The following is a 22806-nucleotide window of genomic DNA, read 5'->3' as shown; positions in this document are numbered from 1 at the left end:
TGGAGAGCTGCACAGCAGAAAAGGATCTGGGGTTTTGGTCAACAGCTGGCTGAACATGAGCCAGCAGTGTGCCCAGGTGGCCAAGAAGACCAACAGCATCCTGGCTTGTATCAGGAACAGTGTAGCCAGCAAACCTAAGGAAATGATCGTCCCCCTGTACTCAGCACTGGTAAGGCCACACCTCAAATACTGTGTTCAGTTTTGGGCCCCTCACTACAGGAAGGACTTGTCGCCATAAATTACTGTGCAAAGGGTCATAAATTTGATTTACAGATGATGATGATTATTATTATTGTAAATTTAGGCCCTAGTTTGTCTCTAATTTCCCCCTTTTCAAATAATTCAAGCTAGTGGGTTAATAGAGAGAATGAATGGCATATTAAAAATTCAAAATTCGAAAACTCACCATCACACAAACATTAAGGTGGTGGATGAGCATGCTCCCACAAGTGCTGTTTATGGTTAACAATAAGTATTTTGGGATGCTTACTCCTTATGAGCAAGTACAAGCAAACTAACCCTAGCAATTCCTGCTTAATTATCTGTAATGGAAGGGGGGGGTGGGATTCCCCTCCATATACTTGCCTCCTGAGAGGTAGAACTCTACACCCTTGAGCAATTTACCATTAGTGAACAGAGAGTTGTAAGCTTACATTTAAGACTTGACTGCCCTTTACAGTGTGTATGGCCATTTACACCTTTAATATCTGCTAAGATAGCCCCACTCTTATTGACCTCAAGATTTATCTTTCCAGATATCTGTATCCATGCCAGTGAATGTCTCACAGGGAACACCAATACTGCGAGAAATTCTGATCCACAATGCCAGAGTGCCCCAAGTTCAGCCAACATCCTCAATACACTCTTTAGCCAGTGTGCGGATACTAACTCCCCAAAAGGAAAAATATCCTGGCACTGTTTTAGCAGATGATCCAGGAGCCACTGTTCTACTTCTTCCTGATGTTCCTACCACAACTTTCTATCTTCCCCTCAACAGGTTATCACACCAGCATCTATATGTTGAGTTTGGAATGTTGCTTCTTGCTGATCATGACACATGCCATTGATCTACAAGACCATCCAGCTTCCCATATAAATACATGGATTAGGCTCACACAAAAATCAGCTAATCTCTCTGCTTTCTGTATTGCAGGAGGGCAATCAATGGATGAGGTCTCAACTGCATGTTACATAGGCGTACCAGCTCCACTCACGGTATTGCAGTTATACATTTTTTTTTAAATAGAAAAAAAAAGATTTCTTACTGACATGAATTTATACAATTTAAGTATTGTTTCCCCAAAGACGACACCTTGAACTTACTCTTTCCATATAGCTAGCAGATCTAAAGCAGATACTTGCTTTCACTTTCTAAATGCTACCTCTGTTATGCAGAGTGTAACCAATACACAGTTATTTTGTAATGATACTATGGATATTACCTATGTGTCTGCTCACCTTATACTGCCATTAAGATGGTTTGTTCTGTGTGGCACTCCAGCACATGCATATGTGCCAGCCTCAGAAGCAGAGGTAATAAGTGATCAATATCAATCATAGTGTGCCTTGTGTTTGTGTATCTGTTCTTGCTAGGAGTCTGGGTGGCACACCAGCCAGACCCTTGCTGTCTCTCTGTTTCCTACCTTTCTCTCTCTCTCTATCTCTCTGTATCTTTGTGTCCCTTTCTCTCTCTCTCTCTCTGTTTCCCTCTCTCTCTCCTTTCTCTCTATCTCCCTCTCTCTCTCTCCTTTCTCTCTCTCCCTCTCTCTGTTTCACTCTCTATCTCCCTGTATGTCTCTCTCTGTCCCAGCCTCTCTTTCTATGCTTCTCTTTGTCTGCTCTCTCTCCTCACAGTCTCAGTCTCTCTCTCTCTCTCTGCCCTTTGTCTCTCTCTTCTGTCTCTCTCTGTCTCTGAATCTCTCTCCTCTCTGTCCAACTCTATCTCTGTCCCGTCTCTCTTTCCTCCCTCTCTTCCTCTCTGTCTCTCCTCTTTGTCTCTCCTCGGTTCTCTCTCCCTGTTTCTCTTTCTCTCTTCCTCTCTTTCTCCTTCTCTGTCTGCCTCTATTTCTCTCTCTGTCTCCTTCTCTCTCTCTCACTCCCTCTTTCTCTCTCTCGTTGTCTTAACTCAACTCCCATTGTCAAAAAAAAAAAAAAAAAAAACTACTTAATATGGGAGCTTTCATGAGGTGAATTATTTTAGTTTGTATTCTCAATAACTAAAGAATAAGAGGCGGTTACCTTTTGTTCAAATGGATTCTGCTTGTGCTTTTGCTCTCAGCAAGAAATGGTGCTCATCTTGCAACCACTTTGTGCCGATATGCTATTTCTTTGCCATGCCTTTACTACCATGTTGACATGTTTTCTAGCTTATCACCTGGTAAAAATTGAGCATGACCTTTGACATGAAACCAACATCAGTACACTGAGTTGCTATTATTAAACAAACAAATGAACAAACAAAAATCCAAATGGGTGTGCTTTTATTGTGTGTTGATAGCCATGGACAGTCATAGTTGGAGTGTTTCAGTGATCCCCTTTTTAGTTAGCTGGCCAGAGCCACTTTGAAAATGCTAAAGAAAGGTAGAAGATGCCCGATGTTGCAACATACTGTATTGCAACATACTTTTGAAATTTACACAAATACTTTGCATTTAATACGGTACTTCCTAGATTATGCTTTTAACTTTTATACTGGATGTCCATTTCCTAGTATGTAAACTGTCTGAGCATGTTGCTGTTGTAAAGTGCAAAGTAATTTACTAGCTATTGTACAACCTATGTGAAGCAATGTTTTAATCCCTTTTATACCCTGTGTAGGAAACTGGATCTGAGACATACAGTGTATTTCTCATTAGGTCAAAAGGGATGTGTATGGGGATAAATGGTATTTGCTTGAATGGTTATTGATTACAAAAGGGGCTTCTTTTGGTTGATTATCAGCATAATTTTCATGCTTTATGTGCTTTAGGAAATAGATGCTTGTAGATACCAAAATGGGACCAAAATGGTGTGATGCAAGAAAGATGTTTCATTACATGGTTTATCAAAATATTTGAAACACTGACATTTCTGTTTCTCCCCAAACCAAACTTCATGACTGCTTTAAAGTTTATGGGAGTCTTTCTGCTTTCTTCAAAAGATTTTTGTAGTTATATTAGTTATAGGCTAAAATGACAAAAAAAAAATGTATCCAGTCATATGATTAGGGCATATTCATTTCTGCCACAGAAGGAAACCTAAAACATGTATGGGATTTTTGTGTGCTTGCATGGTAACAGTGTAGCCTGCTACTTTTCTAAGAGGTTCTAAGGCTTATGTGGGACAAATTGTCACCTTATATAAAGACACTAGAGTGCATGCACCTGCATGTATATTTACATTCAGAATTCTCTTATCTCTACTGTATCCACAGAAGTGAGCCTGTGCTTTCTTTATGAATGTTCAAAATACAAATATACAAGCTGAGGTGTACCTGGCACATGTGAATTCTTTACAGTCAGTTGACAGAAACAGTTGTTCCACTGCTACAAAAAACCGGCATAGCTTTTGCTTGTAGTTCTTTTTCTGCTGTTGTCTTTGAATAGTCTTTTAGCTTCTTCCATTTTCATCTCCTTTTTTAATACTTTCTTCTCAGTTGGCTTTTCTTTTTTCAAACTACTAAGTGGGTTGGGAAATATGCAACTTATTTTTGTGTCCAAGTTCATTCTGGACTTTGGGTTTTCTTTCATATCTCTTCCAAATTGAAATACTGTTGATATTGAAATACTTCCAGTTGAAATTCTGGAAACTTTGTGTTAAAATGAGAAATGAAAGATTTCGGACCTTGATTCACTAGTGTGCTCAGATGCTAACACTCTTAAAACTTCATTCTGCATGTCGGCTAAGTCTGCAGCTGGGACCCTGTGCTGTTTCCTTAAGAGAGGAGATTCTTTTGGGTTTTTGTGTTGAGCATAAGAAAATCAGTGAAACAGTCTTTCCATTGCTTTAAACTTCTAGGGCTGAAGCTATCCTTCTCACGCTACAGAATATATTGATGATTTTGAATCCACCTTAACCATCCCTGAGGGTTACTCATTTAAAGAAGCAATGATTTCTGTGTCAAAGTTGTCAAACCAGATTGTGGGATTCACTAAAGCCTGTTATGAGGCTCCAAATTGGAGCCTGCTTCTGTTGCCTTCACTTGTTCAAGTTGTATTAAGACATGAGCGTACATCTGGCAAGTGAATACTGCACTAGCAGAGGGTCATCCAGAGCTTGTATGATACTTGGTAATTATTGGTTGTTTGAAGGCCCTGGCCCAATTTTTGTAGGTACAAGAACACAGGAGAGTATCACAGGTTCTGTCATGTATTTTACATGCTGTCACTCATCTTGTACTGCCAGTGAGAGGCATATATCTTATGCATTTGTTTCTTGACCCTTTTCCACTTCTATTTTTTGAGTTATGAAATCTACCTGTTGGATTCAGTCTCAGAGAAAGAATTGAGATAGATAGCTTTATGTATTCTCACACTCGGCATGTAAGTATATGGTATATATACAGAGAATTATTTTTTGTGCAAAAACATAAATTATTTAATCATAGTTGATACATACATGCTTGAAGAATAAGAAAGATGTGGACTACACATTTTGAAGAATGTTGATCACTAGTAACTCACCTTTCACTCATAAAATGGAAATAAAAAAACAGTTGAAGAGTTGAACACAGTATGAGGTTGCATGCTATGGCTAAAAAATACAGTTTCTAAAGTATGATACTAATTATATCACTTTGGAGTCGCTCACAGAAAAAAAAATCATTTTCTGCTTTCCTATCTAGAGTTGCATATCACTGAACATCATCTAAAAGACTTCGTTCTTAGAGAACAACAGCTGCTGAGAACAGACTAGAATTAGTATAAAGCAGCAGAAAGAGTATAAAGCAGTAAGTGTACAACTAAGAGCTTCAGAGGTAAATACTCGTGTGAATACTAGGAAATAAGCTATGAAAACATCTTGAATTGAAGCCTTTGTAGTGTAGGAAAGGATGCTTCTGTGTCTTTCTTTAGGAATGGGTATTGTCATAGCTGAATATTTAGCCTTGACTTCTGAATCATAGAATCATAGAATCATTATTGCTGGAAAACACCTTCAAGATCATTGAGTCCAACCATAAGCCCTTGAACACCATGCCTGTTAAACCATGCCCTTAAGTGCCTCATCTACATGTTTCTTGAACACTGCCAGGGACAGTGACTCCATCACTTCCTTGGGCAGCCTGTTCCAATGCTTGACTACTCTTTCTGTGTAGAAATTTTTGCTAATATCTAACCTGAACCTTCCCTGATCCACCTTGAGGCCATTTCCTCTTGTCCTAATGTAGTTATTTTGGAGAAGAGATCAACCTCCACCTCAACTACAACCTCCTTTCAGGTAGTTGTAGAGAGCGATAAGGCCATTGGCTTACTTGGCCACCTGGGCACACTGCTGGCTCATGTTCAGCCAGCTGTTGACCAACACCACCAGATCATTTTCTGCCATGAAGCTCTCTAGCCACTCTGCCCCAAGCCTGTAGCGCTGCATGGGGTTGTTGTGACCAAAGTGCAGGACCTGGGACTTGGCCTCGTTGAACCTCATACGATTGGTCTCAGCCCATTGATCCAGCCTGTCCAGATCCCTCTGTAGAACCTTCCTACCCTCAAGCAGATCAACTCTTCCTCCCAGCTTGGTGCCATCTGCAAATTTTCTGAGGGTGAAGTCCATCCCCTCATCCAGATTGTTGACAGAGATATTAAAGAGGACTGTCCCCAACACTGATCCCTGGGGAACATTGCTCGTGACTGGTCACCAGCTGGATTTAACTCCATTCACCACCACTCTCTGGGCCCGGCCATCCAGCCAGTTCTTCACCCAACGAAGATTATACCTGTCTACGTGTTCCGGATGGGCTTGGGGTTCAGCAACAACCACACAAAATGAGATGGCTATGTCGAACATTTATTCAGGTGAAGGCACGCAAAAGCAGCAAAGCATGGATAACTACTCATGAGGTAATACCCGCCGGCCAGTTACTGGACCCAAACATCCTCGGGAGCTGGCAGATCAGAGAGAGAGAGAGTTGCTGACCGGCTCCCGCAGAGACAGCATGGGCCTCAGAGTTTGGAGTTTCTCCTTCCCCTCCCTCTCTCCTCACTGTGCTCTCTATGCCTGGTGCATCCTGGCACAGTAGGGTCAGTATGACCCAGGAGGCAGGCCAGGGGGCAGACAAACTCTGCCTCTAGTTGCGCAACTCTTCCCCCCCCCCCAGCGCGTAGGCATGCATCCCAGTCGGGGGTCCCAGCCCTCAATTTGAGGGTCCTGCCTTCCTCCTCTTCTTCCTCATTTCCGGGTGTTTGACCTCCAAAGCTAGTTTGGAGGACGTCTGCAGTTAAGTTGGCTACAAGCCCAGCTGAGTGGCTGGCTTCAACAGGTTTCCAGGGGGGGGACAGCTGCCTGTGAACAGGGCTGAGCATCTGCATCCGTGCTCCTTATCACTCAGCCTAGGCAGGCAAACATCTTTTTCCTCAAGGCCTGGCCTCTGCTTCCCATGGGAGATTGTTATGACTCTACAGATCACAGAAATTTTATCTCCAATACAAAAGGTCAAGTTAGCAACAACAGGTTTTTGAGGTTTATATTTTGTCATGTCAGTTCAAGTGAGAACCTTAGGGTTGCCTTTTTTTTTATTATTTATTTAATGTGCCTAAGAAACAAAGCTGTATTTGTGACCCACATTCAATATTAGGGAGGATGGTAAGTCTTATCTGCTTATTAGATAATTGGCACAGTCACCTATGTGTTTATGATGATTGTTCAAAAGTCTTAATAATTGTCTTGCTTTGATAGATTGTTAATTTTAGTTTTGGTGCAATTTTTTTAAATAATTGGTATTAGTACTAAGAATGTACATTGCAGCATTTAATTCTTAAGGGAAGTTTTAAGAAAATCAAGATTCCACTTTTTATGTATAAATTTCCAAACTTGAAACAATTAAATACTGTCACTGAGCATGTGTTCAAACACAAATTAACGAGAAAGCATTGGCTACTGGTAACTATATTTTCTTAAACCTGCTTCTTATTTTGCACCAAACCAATTGCACCACTGATGAGCACAGCAGAATACAAATTGCTTATGAATACAAAATGCAAGTGGTTTCTACTGTTTGGTAGATGCCTTCAAGTAAGCTGTAACTGCAGCCCCACAAGAGTATAGAACTTTCCTGAAGTACTCAGATATAGCTCTATGTTGGTTCTCATGCTGTTTGCTGAAACAAATTTAAAACCACATCAGATGTATTTGTTTTCCATTCTTCTTGTTGCATATTGAGGTTTTCCTCTCCCCAAACATGTTTTCTTCTCTTCCCACCCTGAAAAAATTTACCTGCCTCAGGCTTGGGTCGGGCATAGCCAATGTTGAATCTATTTCAGATTTTCAGTGCCTAGAAAATGACTCAAAATCCTATTTCATGCAGCTCGGCAGGGCTTGAGGTGGGAGCTTTATGTGCAATTGAAAGCTGAGGTTTCCCACATCAGATGATTGAGAATTGGCTTTGACTCTGGAAATGATCAGAGGCATGATTATAAAACTGATGCTTCTTGTATGGAAAAAGCATCTATGTGTTGCCTTTCCCTGTATCCTTTGCCTTCATTATCATGAGATTAAATGCATACATTTCAAATGAAACTAATGGGCTTTTAAAGTTCTGCAATGCAAAATACAGTTCCAATTTAGAAGAATTCTTTGTGTTTTTAATTTAATACAGGGCATATACATATATGTAATGGGACATATACATTTTGGTGTACAATTGTCTTAATGTTAATTCAGAATGACAAAATAACTTGGCTGTGACTAAAAAGGCTGTCCTCCCTTTGTGACAGTATTATCTGTATAGCTTTAATGCCGGTCCTTCTTGTCCCGATGCGGTGCTTCCATGAGGCTAATGCTAGAGAAGGAGGGAAGTGGAGAAAAATCTAAATGATGGCTATTTGTTTTTCCTTCCTGAAAACATCAATGCAGTATAAAAAAAAATCTTTAATCTTTGTGTTTGGGAAGATCATTAAATGCTTAATTCTAATGAAGAATCTGTTTCCTAGTGCTCTGTAGAAAATGGGACTTCTGAGTTGATATCTGCCATCCACCCTAATTCTTGAGTGGACATGAGAACTCCAATGGTGATAACTCATGAATGTAACTGTTGTAACTGCTTCTGTTGTATTTAGGAAATAGAGATTAATAATTTAATTAATGCGTAATGTGAGCTATGTCAGTGGCTGTATCCCATATATTAAAAATGTGAAATAAACTTTTATCCAACTGTGTAGTCTTTAAATGATGAACATATCAAAAGAAAATTCTGCCAGTGGAAGACTCCCATATTTAACTAAAATACGCACACACACAAAATGGGGAGATGAAAGCTCTCCAAAGAATGGAAACATAGTTAAAGTTCCCAAACTGTCAGAAAGATGTTCAGAAACAAAATATTGCGGAGACGAATTTTAACTTACAATCTTATGCCTGTAGTAAAAACGGTAATGGTATATTCCCATGGCATAACTGTCTGTCAGAAAGATGAATTGCATGTGTAACCATTGACTAAATGTATTGTAAAGTATCTTTTGGATAAAAGGTTCCCAATCTCTTGGTATATGCTCCTTTTCACTTCAAAGTTGTTGGCAGTTCCCAGCTATCTGCCACTGAATGTTCACCTGAGCTGGAAGACAGAAACAAGTAGTTATTCCCAAGCACTTCCTCTTCAGTGTGTGCAAGTGGCAGGCCTGAGGTAGGGAGGGGATGTGCAGAGATAAGAAGTGAGATTTCTGGTAGCAGGGAGAAGAGATACTTAAAGATCTCCAAGCTTTTTGCCTGAATACTGCTGTTTTATGATAATCTGTAGTTTACTGTTTTATGAAAGTAGTAGCATTATATTTTAGCTACTGTTCTGATTGATAGGATAGCATTGTAAAAGTCACAGGGCTGGGCTGGTCGCCTTACCTATAGTAAGTTCTATGGTAATCTATAGTAAGTTCTGAAGTCTTAGGCTATTGTTCAAAAGTAAATACTCAAAAGCATATGTTCTGTTTTTCACTTAGTTTACAATACCAGTTTAGAAATTTTGGATGCTGTGTGTGTGTGTATTTTGCTAGTTGTATTATAGAGTATAGAGGTGGAATATGAAATAGCAAAGGAATTATTTTTGATTATGTAACTGTAAGGTTGTGCATTTTCAATTAAACTACCATTCAGCGTAAATCATATCCACTATGTTATCCCAAGTAGTGGAATAGAGTTAAATGGAAGGTAATAAAAAAAGAAGGCTCAAAGTACTTGTGCTTTGCCTTATAGGGAATTTATTGTAAAATAATCCATTTTTAGACATATGTTGAGTCTACATACTTCTGTAGTTGCGAGAAAATAAATTTAGCTGTATTAGAAGAGCATGCTTTTGATCAATTTATCTTGGCATTTGTTGACTTTCAGGAGAAAGGCAGAATGAGTTCTGTGTTGAAACAGAGATTTTCAATCTTTAAACTGTGATTTCATGTACCTTCTCTGATTGAGATGTTTTTTGGTGGTATACTAGTGTCACCTGTGGTTAGAACTGGAGTTAGAACATGTGCAAATGACTAATATTTAAATGTTCAGCTCTCTCTTAAGAAGTCAGTGAAATATAATGTAAAGTCATAGACAGTAGTAGAAATCAATAGGAAATTTAAAATAAAAAGATGTGTATTTTGATATCTAATAGCAACAATTTTGTCAACTAGATGATAGGAAGCATATTCTTACAGAGAACTGAGTCTGGACCAACATCTTACAAAAGAATTTCAAACTGTATGTACAAAAAAATGAATCTCTGCATATTTCTTAAATTTTGTATATTGTACACCATTATCATTTTTTACAGCAAAGAATACCGTATATTTAATGCTAGTAGTGTACTAGTAAGGGATGATGTGAATTTCCGGTACTATTGACTTGTATATTGTTGCTTACTGTTTTAAAGCACCTTTAAATAGCGAGCTAATAAAAGCTGGGGTATCCTATGACTATCACTTTGTTCTGTGCAGAGGGGAGAGGAAATCTGACCTGAAATTTCAATTAAAATCCACATTCTTCTATTAATAGAAATAATTTGAGGCCATATTCTTTGAGCTTATTGCTTTAATGGAGCAACATGAAAGTGCTGAAATCTGGCCTACCTGCCCTCCTGGAAGTCTTCTCAGACTTCAGAGTATTTTTATGGCTTAACTAGCATAGCCCCTAGCTTATACCTATGTCTGTGAGCATCTGTATGTGCACAAGGGAGGCAACTAAGGAGCAATTATGTATCTGTAGTAACACTGTAGTCGTCTTTCTCAGTCCATAATAGTTTGTGAGGAAATCTTGCTGTGGTAAATTTGAATATCTGGCATCCTGAATAAAAGTAATCTAATATTGTCTGGCTTATTTGATTTCCTTTTAGCAAACTTCACTACTTCATTAGCATTGCTGTAAAACATGTGTCTTTTGTAGCCTTTTCAGGCTCTTCTGAACATGTTGGAGGAAATTGCTGCTTTTCTGAATGAGGAAAAATCCAGGGCCTCCTGTTTCACAGGCCTGAATGCTTCAGTATGTTTGCTGCTTTCCCTCCTTACTCCCTTCCTCTTCCTCCACCTGTATTGTACTTGCTTCCCACTCTGTACTAGATCTCTTGGTATAGAATCATAGAATGCTTAAGGTTGGAAGGGACCTCTAGAGGTCATCTAGTCCAACCCCCCTGCACACGCAGGGTCACCTAGAGCACGTGGCACAGGACCGCATCCAAGCGGGTTTTGAAGATCTCCAGAGAAGGAGACTCCACAACCTCTCTGGGCAGCCTGTGCCAGTGCTCTGTCACCCTCACTGTTAAGAAATTTTTCCTTAAGTTCCTGTGGAACTTTTGATGCTTCAGTTTGTGGCCATTATCTCTATAATAAGCTAGACAGCAGGAACAATGTGCTGTTAATGCCAGATTCTGTATCTATTAGAATTTTAAGTAGGTTCTTCCAGAGGAACAGTATGTTGTGTGTGTTTAAAATAAAAATAAAAAGGTGCAGTAACCTGATATAAGCAATGCTTTACGAGACTTTTTTTTTTGGTTTAAAGCTAGAAACATATCTTGTTCAGTATACAATGCAATAGACTATGTAATTGTATTTGAACATAATCAGTGCAGTGTAATATTTTGATAGTCAAGGCTAGAAATGATAAGTATTTTGTTGATTGCTTGTTTTTTTTCCCTTCTGGCAGCTTATTAAAGAATACAGTAAGCAGACACAAGGAATACAACAGCTGATGGAAGAACTATAGGAAAAGAAAAAAATGTGTTGGATGACACAAGGGGAGGGAAAGGCGCAAGGGGAGGGAAGGGGGCTCAGCCTGTTGACTGACCCAGGAGTTATGATGGTTTCTTCCCCCCCAACTTTACATCCTTAGTTCACCTTTTATACTTTTCTTTACATTCAGGTGGAGCTTGAGTGACTAGAGTCATACCTAATATTGTTATTGATTGGTGAAAAAGTTTCTCGCTTTCATTTAAAGGTACAATCAATGGAAAATCTAGAGCGCATGCTCAGTGAGGGGTGGTCGTACCTCGGAGGCAGGTAACTTTTGGGATGGAGGTGTGGTTTTCATATTATAATGAGCAAAGTTCATCCAAAAGGAGTGATTTGCCACCCTTGCTGGCTCAGCACCAGACATGTTATCATATATCTCCCATTAGACAGCCACTGTGCGGCTTATCAGCAGCCCAGCACAGGGAGTGCAACAGAATTTGGCTGCGGTGTCTTCACTCCGCTGCATCCTCTGTTACTCCCCTTTGCAGCTGTGAGGAGGGCAGGTTGTGTTGCCCAGGGAACTGTGGAGGAGCAGAGTCCGTGCGCACCAGCCATCCTGGAAGTGGCAACTGTGTATCACCCCAAGCAAGCTTTGTAATTCCAAAACTTCGGTTAGGCCCTAGTTTTCCTCTCAGTTCCTGCTTTCAAACAATTCTTCCACAATATTGAAAGAGCTGCTCCATTGAAAGAGCTGGGCCTGTTCAGCCTGGAGAAGAGAAGGCTGAGAGGAGACCTGATCAGTGTCTATAAGTACCTCAAGGGAGGCAGTGAGGATGATGGTGCTGGCCTCTTTTCACTGGTGGCCACTGATAGAACTAGAGGAAATGGCCAGAAACTAAAGCATCAAAAGTTCCACAGGAACTTAAGGAAAAATTCCTTAACAGTGAGGGTGACAGAGCACTGGAACAGACTGCCCAGAGAGGTTATGGAGTCTCCTTCTCTGGAGATCTTCAAAACCCGCTTGGACGCAGTCCTGTGCCACATGCTCTAGGTGACCCTGCGTGTGCAGGGAGGTTGGACTAGATGACCTCTAGAGATCCCTTCCAACCTTAAGCATTGTATGATTCGATGATATACAAATATTTGACTGAACTAAATGAGTATGGAAACTTGGGCTGTAGTCCAAGGACTGAGTGGGCAGGAAGAGTCTCCTTAACTGAGGCTTTGCAAAAGCTAAAAGACCTATTGTTGCGGTTTGATGGGGGAGTAAACTTGGTAAGAGATGAATCCCCTTGCATTCCAGCCGTTCCTCAAAGATTGGAGGGACTGGGGGCAGCTGGACTCATCTCTTAATAGGGATATCAAATACTATGGAAACTATAGGCCCAACTGGCAGTATCGGGTTCACAAACAGTCTGTTGACTGGTCCGATCCCCTTCAAAACAATTAGTCGAGTTCACAAATAGCACAATTTATTCAAATGCAACATTAAGAGAACAGGTTTCAGATGTCAGTACAGGAAATTCTCTACTACAGTGTGGGGTTCTTAGCTAGTGTACAAATGCACAATCATCACTCACCCAGAACATAGGAAGAGGGCTCTCAGTCTTGAGGAGTCTTCTCAGGCAGTGTCCTGACCGGAGGGGAGGAAAGGGGTTCAGCCTGTCGACTGATCCAGAAGTTACAATGGAGTCTACCCTCTCCCTTCTTCCTTCTTTCCTTCTTCCCCGGTTCCCTCTTCCTTCTTTCTCAGTTCCTTCTTCCTACTATATCCCTCCTTAGTTCACCCTTTATATATTTTCTTTTACATTTAGGTGGTGCTTGAGTGACTCTAGTCATACTTTCGTTATTGATTGGTTTAAAAAGTCCCGAGTTAATCGAAAATCTAGAGAGCATGCTCAGTGAGCAGTGGTTGTTCCTTGGAGGCAGGTAACTTTTGGGTTGGGGTTGTGTATTGGTATTATAATGAGATTAGAATGAGGAGAAATTTGAGCAAAGTCCATCAGAAGGGACTGATCTGCCACCATTGTTGGCCCAGCACCAGACATCTTATCCTACTATGTGGCTTATCAACTGCATGGTACGACCAGGTTGCCACCTCTGCAGGGAGTACAACAGAGTTTGGCCGCTGTGTCTTCACTCCGCTCCACCCTCCATTCACTCATCAGCTGCACGGCACCATCAGATTACCACCTTCGCAGGGAATCCAACAAAGTTTGGTCATGGTGTCTCCATTCTGTTCCCCTCTTCATTTACTCTTATTAATGTGTGCTAGGAGGGCAGATTGTGTTGCCAAGGGAATTGTGGAGAAGTAGATTCCACACATACTAACCATCCTGGAAGTGGCAACTGTCTCTCACCTCAAGCAAGCCTCTATAATGCCATAACTTCTGTTAAGCCCTAGTTTTTCTCTAATTTCCCCTTTCTCGAGCAATTCTCTCACCTATCTGTGCACCTCATTGCAAGATTTGTGTTTCAAACGTGTGAATTGATCTTTAAAATGCTTGGCTTGTAGGAACCTTGAACCTGTATGGTTAATTAATGTCTGGACAGCATCTCTCCTTAATGTAGTTGTCTTGAAAATTTGCAGGATTTCTTCCTTAGAGTTCTGGGTTTTGCTGTTGTTGTTTGTTTGTTTGTTTTTTGTTATGTTTCAGGCTGAGGCATGTAATGTACATTTGACTTTTCTTTTCAAGAGTGGTACTTCCTATTTCAAAAGTTACCTCTTCTGGATACATGCCTGCTACATTGCACAGGCAAAGAGGATGATGGAGTCATGAGTGTTTGCTTTTTCCCTTGGAGCATTGTCATTGTTGACCAGAGGTCCTATTTTCAACTTTTCCAGTTGCACCCCGTCACACATTACCTTTCTCCAGACAGTGTGACAAGCAGTAAAACTGTACCACATTGTCATATTACTGGACAGTAGAGCTTTACTGTCCAGTAGTTCTGCTAGCTAAAGATTTTCTTAGAGATAAAAAAAAAAGAAAAGAAAAGAAAAAAAAAAAAACAAAAGAACTCCTCTGTATATAAAAGCAGCCACTGCTATTTGCAAATAGGCTGTAAACATAAGTGTATGCCTCCCATACACATGTTTCAGTTCATAACCTGATGATGCTTTGGCAGGTGCATCCTTGCTATGTTTAGAATTCTTCTGGTGTACACTAAGTCTTTGAAATGGATAGTATATTTAACCATGAAGCTTAGTGGAGCTACAGCATTATTTAGCATTCCTTAGCTGTGTATAGGACCCTTTCAGCTTTCTTGCTGCTCCTCATGCTGTTCTGCTTCCACTCAGCTCCTCTGGAACACTTGCTATAAAAACAAAAAAAAATAAAAAAAAATCAGTATGTGTGTGAGGAGAAGTAGCAGTTAAACACGCATGCATCATCCGACTTTTTCCACAGACTAGACAGGTCTTCCTCTACCACCATCTGCTGTTCTGACAAACATCTATGTCTGCTCATATAGAGAGAAAAGCAGCATGGAAATTGTGACTTACTGTGAGACTTAAAAAGATTTTGAGAAACCAAATACTCAAAAGTGCTTACTTATAAATCACCCTTTACTGTATTCTTGACTGTAATTGGCACTTGTGCAAGCATGTTACTGTTAATTTGGAAAAATTGTAAAGCTGTGCTTAGGAGATGAAATAGCAAGCTAAAACGAGGGAAGACCCTTACACAAGTACAGTGCTTGTAGCATGCTTACTTGAAAGTTGGGCTTGTATTGGAATAAGAATAAATGAAATCCATTAAGGCTGTTGTTGACTAACTTCTGTGTTCCAGACTTTGGAGTTACAGTGAGAAGTGATCAGATGCACAGACCTGGTCTTGACTTCAAGCTGATTACTCATAAGTATGGTAGGTGCTCTTTAGAGGCCAGAATATGCACTTGCTCTAGGCCTGATAACAAATTTTATTTAGAATTAACAGTACTGGAGGCTTTTGTTTATGGTTCATGTCCAGGTATCCTCTCTTTTGGTACTAAGCAATTTAGCTAATGCTTCCTTTCTAGAAGCTGCTGGTCCATCTCCAAACATGGCTTTCTATACTTTGTGGAAATGGACTTACAATTTATTTCATGAGCCTACTGTTGCTTGTTCTTTTAGCCTTTTTTTTTTCTTTTTTCTGAACTAATAAGTCTTAATTTTCACCTTCCTTGCCCAGTTCCTGTATCATTCCATTATGTCTTCTGGAAAGCAAATAAAGTGTTAGAGCAAGCAAATGTGTAAGATGTGAAATTTATTGTTCAATTTTACAACCACATTCATATCATTAACATGTTATCTGACATGGTCAATGCTGCCCATGCTTAGGGTTTAGGTAGTGGGGTTTTCTTGGTGGGGGGATGAAGTGAGAAAGGAAGATTTGTAATTACAGATACTTGCTGCTCACTAAGCTGAGCATGGGTCCTGTCCCCATATGCAGTGATAAATTAAGGGAAGGTCATGGGCAATGCATAATTTCTGCTCTTGTTCCTGCATTCCCAGAACCTTTAGCACCACCGATGCTATAAAGTTGCTGAACTAAAGAGCTGTATTGACTCAGTAGTACCCTGGTAATTGTACATCAAAGTGTTTCATAATTTTATATGAGTTATTTTGACATTATATACATCAATTTCCCTTCCCCTTTATTTAGTTTGCTTGCTTCTTGAAAAGCGTGCTGTATTTTCTTCTGCTTTAACTGACACAATACATGTATCTGGTGGGAGAGCCTACGTGATAAGAAGGGGGAATCTTGGTGCTCCAGCCTCACCACAAATGCACAGAGCCAAAAATCACCCTTTTCAGTTATGAGCTACTGAAACAAAATGTCCAAAATAGAACTTTTCTAGAAATTTTTGTTCCAGAAGCATTTTTCCCAATGCCTTGCTATTTCAGAATAAAGCCCAGGATGTCATAATTTCAGGGGAAGAGGGGATAGAGAAGAGAATTAAATCCACCTCTGCTCTAGGAGAAATTCTCCCCCTGTTCCAGCCTGAACATGAGAAGTGGCAGAAATGTTTCTCTTACCAATGTAAGATTAGGCAGGCTAAGAACCATCTCCCTCCTGTGAGGCTCATTCATCCAGCTGCCTTTTGTATGTTAGGACAGCCTGAACTGAATGTGGGATTTTCTGTGCAGGTGGTTATTTAGAAGTAGTTACTGTACATAAACTTCATTTTACTACAATGTTAACTTTAATCATTGACAAAGCTGCATGCGTTTAGCTATTCCAAAGTTTTCAGGGACTACCATGGCAGATGCTGAAAATCAGCAGGGAAAATATGCAAAACTAAAGGCAAGTAGCAGCAGCAGAGGCAGAAGACAGGAGAGGTAACCAGCCTACCTTCTCACTATAGCAGCCTCATATATAAGTTCATATATAAGGATGGTAAAAGTCATCTTATCTACTAGTCCTATAGTTTAGATGCTCCATTTTCCTTGTGGCTTCTGTTCAGCAATTCAGACTTCTAGATTTTGCTTTAATCACCATTGTATGGCCTAAGAAGCAACAGATAATACTGAAACAGAGGCTGACGGCTTTTGATATGAAAAACAATAGGGTATTTATCAGTTATAAGTTGGGGGCCACAAGACAATAAAAAACAGAAACAGATGTACCCTCACCTCACCTGCTCACCTTGTGGAGAGCAGCTCTGCAGAGAAAGACCTGGGTGTCATGGTGGATGACAAGTTGACCATGAGGCAGCAGTGTGCCCTCGTGGCCAAGAAGGCCAATGGAATCCTGGGCTGCATTAAGAAGAGCATCTCTAGCTGGTCGAGGGAGGTGATCCTGCCCCTCTACTCAGCCCTGGTGAGGCCGCATCTGGAGTACTGTGTCCAGTTCTGGGCTCCACAGTACAAGAGGGATGTGGAGCTGCTGGAGAGAGTCCAGCGCAGGGCTACAAGGATGATCAGGGGCCTGGAACATCTGCCCTATGAGGAGAGGCTGAGGGAGCTGGGCCTGTTCAGCCTGGAGAAGAGAAGGCTGAGAGGGCATCTAATCAGTGTCTACAAGTACCTCAAGGGAGGGAGTGCAGAGGACGGTGATGGTCTCTTTTCAGTGGTGGCCACTGATAGGACTAGAGGAAATGGCCGGAAACTGAAACATCAAAAATTCCATAGGAACTTAAGGAAAAATTTCTTAACAGTGAGGGTGACAGAGCACTGGAACAGGCTGCCCAGAGAGGTTGTGGAGTCTCCTTCTCTGGAGATCTTCAAAACCCGCTTGGATGCAGTCCTGTGCCACGTGCTCTAGGTGTCCCTGCGTATGCAGGGGGGTTGGACTAGATGATCTCTAGAGGTCCCTTCCAACCCTAAGCATTCTATGATTCTATGATTCTTCAAAAATAGAAGCTAAAAGCAACAGGGACTCCCCTCTCTCCCCAAAAGCTCCCCATAGAGCTCCTCCCCTGCTCTATATGCAGATACACAAACTGGAAAAAAATACAATGTATAATAATATAGAAAAAATATTTATTAAGAAGTAAATATGATGCCAGTCAAAAGTTCCATTTTTTAAAAGGGGAAGAGTTCCATAATGGCTGTAAAAGTGTTTGAGGAGATATTTTAGGGGCCAGGGAACTTTTAAACTAAGGACAGAATGTCACTGAAAGCACTGTAATTGCACAGTTTATGCCATTGGAAAAGCTTCCTTTGCTTTAAGGCAATCCCTTAAAGTGGACTTTGGTAAGTACATTGTTCTGACAATTGTGACTTTGCATTAAGTTATTGTTGATGTAGTTTGTCAGATGTGTCCGGGAAATGTGAGGAACTCGACCTGGAAGAGTTTTTGGCTCCATAGCAAAAAACATCAGGAAAGCAGCAATTGTTATGAAGGTCTGATGCAGAAAGAAAACCTTCCTAACTCCTTGACTCTGAAGGAGTGCTGAACAACACATGTTTTAGACTCTGATGGAAGTGAAAGAAGTCACCCTAGGAGGTAGATTACCCTTGTCTGTGGTTTTCTGAACCACTCTGCAGGTATTTAACTGAATTTTTATGGCATTGCATGTCCTGTTGCCTTTCTTCTCTTCTCAGTAGAAAAAAAAACTGCCCTTGTAGAAATTGTGCTCTCCGAATTAGATGGTCTGTATTCAGGGTCACACTTAACTCCTCATTTTTCAGCTGAAATCTTACTGCTAGCATACACTGGAATGTTTCTATTCTTCATAGGTCATGCCTAGTTGAAATTTCATCCAAAATTTACAGCATTCATGGAAGAAATATTCTGTAGTGTCTCTTAGAGAATAGTTCTTCTATGAATGCTGTAAATAGAGAGTCTTGTCAACACTAGGAAGATTTTGGTAGCATTTCCAGACCACTAAAGACAAAAAAAATAGCGTGTTTTAAGTGAGGAATGATAAATCTGATAATGATAAATGATAAAGTGCTGCATGATGGGATTGTAGGGGAATGAGCTTAATGTCCCAGTCCTGCATCCTTTTATTCCTAAAAAGGATGACAGGAAAAACAGAAAACTCTATGCTGTTTGGTGTATTTGTCTTTTGGATGTTCAATCTCAGCACAGAAAATACCCATGCTTGGGTGTAAAAATGATCACACTGCAAAATAAGTATCATATCAAAACCTGGTGTCTGTTTACATATCTTGTTCTAGCTGTAAATAGCACTATCCCACCCCTCTACCTGCCCTTCCAGAGGGTTAAATATTTCCTTGTGCCTGGGGTCTGATTTTGTAACCATACCCTTGCACAATTCAGGTATCAGGTTAAATTAGTTTATGTCAGTAATTGCTTTTAACTAATCCTGATTAAGTGTCAGTGAGCTTTTAGGGACTGGACTTCTTGTCTTTCCTTCCTTTAAAGGCTGAACAGGTGAATTACATCATTAGTCAATCCTTTCACACCCAGGGAAATCTCAAGGCAGCAGTGTGGCAGTGCAGGCTGAAGTATCGTTAACCCAGAGGACAGTTGCATAGTACAAGGAACAGCATTAGTCTAAGCTCAAAAGGCACTGAACAATGAAAAGAAACCACCTGGGAGCCAGAGCATGTTGGTGAGGTGATATTCTTCCCCCACTGCAAGTTGTGGAGAAGGAATGTCTGGGAAAATACCTGGGAAAATAGAAAAACAAGATCCAAGCTTATTAATGACTAGCAACACTGAGCTCTTTGAAGTTGGCTCATATTACACTCAACTCATGCATTTCATCATGCACAGTAGTATTTTTTTTATAATTATCCCAACCGATTTTCACGATCACTCTCTGATTCCAATTATTCAAAACAATTATTTGTTTTTTTAATTATTTTTTTTTAATTTGGACAATATATATACATATGTACAAAAACATCTATGGCTACTTTTTTTTTTTTTGCAATTTCATGTGATTTGCAAAACAGAACAGCAAAATAACTTATAAAGGATATGACTAGTGTACAAAATTAAAACTGATTAAACTGTTGGAAAGTTGGTATTTTACAGTGTTACAGATCACTAATCTGTAAAACAACATTTTGAAGTATGTGTCCAGCCTGGTGTATGCTCGGATAAGTCTATCTGCAAACTGAAAATAGATCTGTAATACATGTCATGAAAAATTGTTCAAAAAAGAAAGATGTATGTTGTATAGCTATACTTTTAAAGCCATAAATTCTCTAATGGGCTTTCTTAACCAAATAGGGGAGCTGTCCTAACTTCAGCACTATTAAGTATTTCCAAAATAGTATAACAAGAAACACTTTTCCTAAACTTAACTTCAAGATGCAAAGAAGCAACCTGGAGTTTATTTATACTTCATGTGTTAGAGCTGTTGTTTGCTTTAACTAAAAGAAAAAAAAAAGAACAAAATGATAAAATAGAAATCTCCAAACCTGAGAATTCCCAATGTATTCTGTTAGTGGTTAATGAATCACATTAATCCTGTCTGTCATATGCTGAAATACAGTATACATTAGAGCAAATCAGTTACTATTTATGAGAGTTTCTTTTTAAGAAACAGCGTCTTATCACAAATAACAATATGAATCCTCATGTTCTGTTGTTGCATGAACCAAAGTGCTCCCCATCTGTTAATTCTTTTAGAATTTGAAGAAACAATGATAGTTCTTTAAATGTGCCTTCTACCCCAAATATTCAAGCTGGAGTCCCTAAAGTTAGGCATCTATATCCATATGTAAGATAATGCTGGTAGCTAAGTAACCAAAACTTTTGCATATTGATTTAAGAAGTGTATATCAGCTGTAGTTACCCATTGTAGTCAATAGGATGTGAGGGTGTCTTGTATTTCACAGAATCAGGCCTTAATTTTCCAAGTACAGCATTTGTCCTACAAAACGGCAGCAATACAGACTATGGGACTAACTCTAAAGTTTGTGTGATCTTCACAGAGAAAAATGAAGATGAATATGAATGCTCCTTTGAATCTCACTAGGTTACATGTGGCCCTGACCTCACTCAACAAGGCAGCATTAACAATACTGTTAATGTATATTTCTACTTCAGTAGAAATACTGAAGCTACCTATTTTTATTAGGAAGAGCATATGTCCCTACAAGTCAATTTGGACATCAGAAATTAAATTTTGGTTTCTAAAATAAATGTTTCAAAAAGCTGAAACAGAGATAGAAAGTGTGCTTGGTTTCCTGATGTCTTAACTGAAGAAAACACATCCCTTTTTATTCCACAGACTGCTCAATATCCCTAATGCCTTTAAAGCAGTTCACATAGATGGAATTTATCATGAACTACACAGGTAAAAACACTATATGCAAACTGATTTCTAATGATGAAAGCCATATACAACCATAGAAGAAAATATTCTAAGTTGATTTTTTTATTATTTTTGTTTGTTCCTAGTGTGCAGAAAATCTCGCTGTCAAGAACTGAATGTCCAAAAGGAGACAGAGGAGTCCTAAAAGTTTATTCAAATAAAGGAAGAGTCCACCAGGCATATCCCTGTGGAGTCTCTCCAATTGCTGGGGGACGCAGCCCCCCTTTTATCCTAATTTCCCGACCGAGGGACGCCCTCTCCTTTTCCCCATTGGCCAAGGTACTCAGAAGTTACAGCCTTCCCGGCCCGCCTACACCGAACTCCGGCCTCCCGCCATCTGTTCTCACCTGAGCTCACCAACTCCTTTGTCCCCCTTGCTGAAGAATGTGGGGGAATTGCCCTATTTCCCTCCTTTGTAAAGGCCCCCACCTCCTTGCAGATGGCTCTTTTTGTCCCACTCGCTCATGGCTCCACTCAGTCTCCCCTCCCTTTGTCCTGCTCTTCAGCCAAACTGTGGGGAAATCCCCTTATTGATGAATACAGAAACTTGAGCATTCCGCTCACTAGGAAGCAGGTAAAACAATAAGATACTGTAACTGCAGGTGTACTAACAAGATTTTTATGTACCAAATTTTACAAGATTACCTAAATTCATCTGTAGTGGACAAAACTTAATTTTTCAGTATGATTATTCCCAAGAAGAATTTGGCTCTAAGTCTCTATAGTAGGGCTGCACCCCCCCCCCCTTCCTCTTCTTGAGGAAGAGGTAAAAACAAAACAGAAGAATGTTTCTGGAAATAAAAATGTGTAAACATAATTCTCCCCCTATAAATAGTTGGAATGGGAAAAGTCACTGATAACCTCTTACAGTTCATGCCTTTAGCATAAACAAAGATGAAATACTCAGATAATGACAACAATTTAAAGTTTTCGTTCAGTGATATGTTTTCTCCTCTTAAAGAGCAAACCATAGCTTTAAAATAAGTGCAATATTGCCTTTATCAGTACTTGACATGTTACACGTGACACAGGTACAATGCAAAGTACCTAGGGAAGCTTATGTCCTAAGGAATATTATGACACATTATCTGTGTTGCATTTCCAACTAGCTCACAGTTTTCCCCCATACTCTACTGAAACACCTATAAAGAGATATATAGGAACCCTTTCAAAGTGCTCTTTGCAATAATTTTAGCTGTTTCCATTAGCAGAGTGCTCTTAAGGAAAGGTCTACCCTCTGCATAAGCACACACAACTCCCATTGGATTTTGCAGGAGTTTTAGGCAAGTGTATGAAGAGAATAAATCTTTAAGGCAAATGTATGAAAAAAAAAACCAGTGGTTTATAAAGATGGCAGTGCTGTTATGCATCCATTCAAACAAAACACAGCAGAATAAAGCATTGTTAGTAACATTTCTATAGTACAGTATGGTATTTATTGTCAAATGAAAGTATAGGATCAATTGAGAGACGTATGTTTTTGCCCTCATAACCCTGCCACATTACATAGGCTGACTTGTATTTTTTCCAGGTAAGTGAATAATAAAGTTAAATACTTTAGTATTTAATTTAGTATTTAACTTTAGTGATTTCATTTAGTGAATAATGAGTTAAATACTGGCAGAAAATGACTGAGCTGCTGTGAGGTTTTTTTCGCTTTAAGTATCTGCTTGAATTATACACATTTTTTTCCTGGAAAAAAAAAGGGCAGCTTATATTCCAAAGTATAGCTAATACAATGAAAAATTTAAAAGACCCATTT

This window comes from Tinamus guttatus, unplaced genomic scaffold (assembly GCF_059628265.1).
Source record: "Tinamus guttatus ecotype Peru unplaced genomic scaffold, ASM5962826v1 Tinamus_guttatus_pri_ptg000192l, whole genome shotgun sequence".
Lineage (NCBI taxonomy): Eukaryota > Metazoa > Chordata > Aves > Tinamiformes > Tinamidae > Tinamus > Tinamus guttatus.
The sequence above is the reverse complement of the archived record's forward strand: the minus strand, read 5'-3'. Positions refer to the sequence as shown.